The sequence below is a fragment of the Austrofundulus limnaeus genome, unplaced genomic scaffold, assembly GCF_001266775.1.
Source record: "Austrofundulus limnaeus strain Quisiro unplaced genomic scaffold, Austrofundulus_limnaeus-1.0 Scaffold269, whole genome shotgun sequence".
NCBI classification, from domain to species: domain Eukaryota; kingdom Metazoa; phylum Chordata; class Actinopteri; order Cyprinodontiformes; family Rivulidae; genus Austrofundulus; species Austrofundulus limnaeus.
Genome location: NW_013952671.1, coordinates 361,619 through 366,383, shown reverse-complemented (window position 1 = coordinate 366,383; position 4,765 = coordinate 361,619). Strand labels below are relative to the sequence as shown.

Sequence of the window (4,765 nt, the reverse complement as noted above, 5' to 3'; positions counted from 1 at the left end):
CAGTAAGGAAATGCTGTTTTTCCCCTTCTCTCATTAGATAGTAATTTCTGAATTTCCTAAAGGTCAGTATACAGGTAAACATCTAAAGGAGTTGGCATGTTTGCATAATCAGRTGATGAATTTAAATTTTTAACAAGTCGGACATCCATTTTGTTAGCTTTTTTCTCCACAAATGTCTTCTTGTAAGCCTTTATTGGTACAAGCCTGTATCAGGTAATGCACTTGCTTTGTGTTGTCAGGTGGACTTTTCCTGTTSCATGTATTTGCCGTCTTGTCATTTTACCTCGCAAGGCCTGCTGTTGGAACGGGAGATTGGTGGGTAGGAGGGGAGATCATGAAGACGGATGACGCTGTCACACTGAGATTGTGTTTGTCGCAATGCAAGCATTTTCCACTACTCTATTATCATTATCATTGCTGATGGTATTGTTACAATAGCCATTTCAGGGAGTTGTTGAGCTACCGAGCCCGAAAGGCACAAAAATGAAATGGAGAACATTGATATTGGAATTCAGAAATTGTGTTGTATAATATCTACATTTACAGATAATTGGGAGCATACAGTATGACTGCTGTGCCTTCTGATTGTTTTTCTGCCCATGTGTGTGGCCACGATAYAGAGCGAGCAGCAACAAAAGAAAATTCTCCAAAGTTGATCTATTGCTATTAGAAAAATATCTGTGCTCTTATTAGTTTAACGCCAACTTTGAAGCAAAACAAAGCATGAAGGGTGATRAGCGGGTTTTGGAACAATTTTTGCTTTTATGGGCATTTCCATAAACTTTCCAAACTACTAAAAATCTGCGAGCTTTAATAAAAATTTCTTAGCAATACCATTAGACAAATAGATTTTTAAAACATTTTTAAATAACCTACAGACATTAGGATACATTACTTGTAGCACAGAGTTGTAACATGCAACATTATGGATAGAATGTCTCGGTCCAGCCAGGGGGCAAAGGGAGTCCGAGTCGGTGGCCTCAGGAGTCAGAATTCASGTTCTGCCTCAAGTGGAGGAGTTTAATTATCTAGAGGTTTTATTGATAGATACTTTATACTTTATYGATCCCCTTGGGGAAATTTAAGAACTCTCTGCTTTTTTACCCATCGCACATGTGAGCACTGAGCACACATGTGGAGCAGTGGGCTGCCATTTTTGAGGCGCCCGGGGAGCAGCTGAGATTTCCTCACGAGTGAGGGAAGAATAGAGCAATAGATTGGCAGATTATTGTGGACTAGTCTGTACCRGTCTGTTGTGGTGAAGAGGGAGCTGAGCTGGAAGACAAAGYTCTCTGTCTACTGGTCAGTTGATGGTCCTACCCTTACCTATGGTTACGAACTTTGGGTAGTGACCGTAAGAACGAGATCACAGATAAAGGCCGATCAAAATGAGTTTTCTYTGCAGCGTAGCTGGACTCTMCCTTAGAGATAATGATARAKTGAGAARTTTAGTTATCCAGGAGAGACTCTAGTAAAGCTGTTGCTCCTCCACATTGAGAGGAGCCAGTTGAGGTGGTTTGGGCTTTTAGTAAGGATGCCTCYTGGATGCTCCAGGCATGTCCGACTGGTAGGAGACCCAAGGAAGACCCAGAACAWGTTGAAGAGACCATGTTTCTTGGCTGGCCTAGGAATGCCTTGGAATCCTCYCAAGAGCTGGAAGARGTCTGGGCCTCCCTGGTCAAGCTGCTGCCCCATGACCCGATTTTGGAACAAATGGTAAACTAGATACTGCATAGCAGTAACATAATGACCCCCGCAYGCAGAAATGCACCAGAACTCAGAAGTCTTTATTCCTAATAAATGTCATGCTACAAGGTGCATCCCAAAATTGTAATGGTTTGGGTGGGGGTCTTTTCTTATTTTTTTTCTTATTTTTTTGGGGGGTTGGGGGGGGGGCATTGGTTGACCTGATGGTTAGCCCCTCATCAGAGCTAAAATCAGAAGCTCCTATGTTTAATAGTTTTTGAGCAATAACCATTTTTATATGTCCAGATACTCCTTTTTCAGATTAATTGGGGGTCCGGGGCACTGATTGGTGGGCCTGATGGATAGAGCTTCATCAGAGCTAAACAACAAAAGAAATCTGAAGCTTCTATGTTGAACAGTTTCTGAGTTATAAGCTTTTTGCATGTCCAGATACCACCTCTTTGAAAGGAGCCCCCTCCACAAATATGGGGTGTATCATAAAACCGTTGGCTGGCGCAGTGTAGGTCAGGCTCCTCTACAGCCCTGCCAAATTTCATGTTGATTGGTGCAGCCGTTTTTGTGCTACAGTTGACCAAAAATCACTGAAAAAAAAAAAAACGAAAACAATATTACTCCCACTTATGCTTCGCGTGCGGGGGTCATAAAAATRGGTGGATAAAGTTGTRACATGTCGCATTGTGACCTCGTGTTTGGACTAATTTCCTCAAAATGTAGGAGATTTTTTTAAGTGTAAGAATAAACAAGCTAATAACGCCACACCTCTCTCCTCAAAAATGACTTCAATAGTCCAAATTTTTAAAATCTCTACATTTAACACTGAAGAAATGTAACCCATCTAATCTGACACAGTCCAAACACATAAAAATGAGTTCTAACAAAGTCCTAAACTCAGCTACCTTTTCTTTTGATAGGCCACACATGAGCCATTTCTCCATCTCTCTCCTCTCCCCTGTCTTTATGGCCATCCTTTAGGAGGCTGGAGCAGGTGTGATAAATGCAGCCGTTTAAATCAAAGCACTCCCCCTTCTCCCGCCKCACCCCTCTGGGGAAAAAGAAGATGCCTCCATGCAGATTGATATCAGGAGGTCTGGTCATATCCTGTAAAGACTGACTGATGGTCTGTCTGGATAAAAAATTAACTTTATACCCACCAAGCTAGTTATGATTCATGTGCTTCTCTTCCCCCTCCTTGGTCTAAAGCCGATCCACACAAACCYTCACAACCGTACAGGCGTGCTGGAAACAGTATAGTTTATCATATGGAGCCGCAATGGATAGAAAATGCCAACAAAGTGTTTACAAGTGGGAAAACAAGTTAAACTAATCTCGTTTTATTTCATCATAAACAACAAAAAAAAATCCAAAACTGCTCTTTGTCTATTGCACCAAACTATTCTGGCTGGAAAAAAAATATACATTTGAAATTGTTCCCCTTCATGTTGTTATTGACAGAAGTTTTGCTCGGAGCGCAGTCAAAGACGTGTTTGACCGACGTTTCTGTTTGGTGCTTCAAGCCCTTCCATACCATGATGAGTGACAGGCAGGCAGAGCGTCGGGGTCACATTACTCACAGTTAGCATTCTGTTCCTCTTCTTTCCTGCGCTAACAACATGCTGAAGCATTGCACTTTCCTCTCCAAATGAAAGTAGGTAGTGTGGGAGGTGGTGGTATAAAAAAAAGAAGAAAAAGGCAGCCCCGCTTTATACTCCAATTAATTTGCCATCTAGAAGCAAAACTATATTTGCTGAGAACTGCTACTAATTTCTCAATTTGGCCACCAAGAGAAGACACTTCGAAATCAAAGGACACAAAACGTTGTGCACATTTTCCCAGGAAATTTATACCTTAATAATCTTTRCAAAAACCAAGCCACAAGTCGTGTGTGTGCCCACAGCAACAAAAACAGCCCTTCAATCGACTCGTCCTCTCAAGGGAGGAGTGGAAACAAATCATAAAAGCTTTTTCTGCAGAGGTGTCAGCAGCGATGGGACGGCGTCCTCGTCCCATAAAACTGTTCTGACTGGTGACTGATGTTAACGGAGTTTCACAAGAACAGTGAGGCATCCCCCAATAATTATTAGATCAAAGATCAAATCTTTAAAAACAGAAAAGGAAAAAAAGCTTAAAATTTTTAAGCTTTCATTTTATTTTTTACTTTAAATAACTTTAACTGCCACATACGTCAGTGCATATTTTCAGAGTAGTCAAAACGTCAAAATAAATAAAGTTAAATTGTTAAATATCAAGTGACATGACATCTTTGACGTATGTGTTCTATTCACAGTGTATCTGCGCATGTATTCGTTACAAGATGGAAAAGTACCAACACTATAAACATAGCAATTTTTACATTCCAGTGGTGTAACAGACGTGTTTTTGTTCTTCTGGTGATGTTGCTGCATTGTATTTGTGGTGCACATCAGAATTTGTTTACCCTTATTTAACCAGGCAAATCCCATTGAGATCACAGATCTCTTCTGCAAAGGAAGCCTGGGCCTGAAGGCAACTTAACATCTTATCATCACTTTACATCATCACATCTTCTTGTTGCAATTCTTGAGACTGTGGTGAAGCCTAAATCGCAAGCTTCACTTTGCAGCCACAATCTCACCTACAGTCTTCAGGGTCTTTTTCTCATTAGTGATCTATGTTGCTCTGCTCTGGCTGTTTGTCTGCTGTCTTCAAGTAAAGTATAAACCAAACCCACAACAGCAACTTGAACATCAATTTCTTCCAGGTCCATGCTTGTGGAATTAATGAAAAGTAGAAAAACTTGGTTTTCTATTGGTTTACATCATGTGACCAAACTCAGTTCACAACTGGTGCTGCACAAACATTGTACAGACATAGTTGGTTTTCTTACAACCTGCATATTGCTCCAGCAAAGCAATATGTATGCAGCAGCAACTACCTGAGAATGGAAACAATGTTCCTTTTATAGAAATACCAAGAACACAAAGGAATACACCACTGATATCCAATTACCGTATTTATTTGTGTATAATACGATCTCATGTATAGTACGACCCCACCCCCTTTTTTTAGCTTAAAAAGCATT

General features: G+C 40.7%; 1 protein-coding gene across 2 annotated transcripts in view; it reads right to left on the bottom strand.

The window, feature by feature from the left end:
* The window catches only part of LOC106526285 (glucosidase 2 subunit beta), a 210,977-nt gene that overhangs the window by 22,039 nt on the left and 184,173 nt on the right, over positions 1–4,765 (bottom strand). The gene's annotated exons all lie outside the window — the stretch shown is intronic.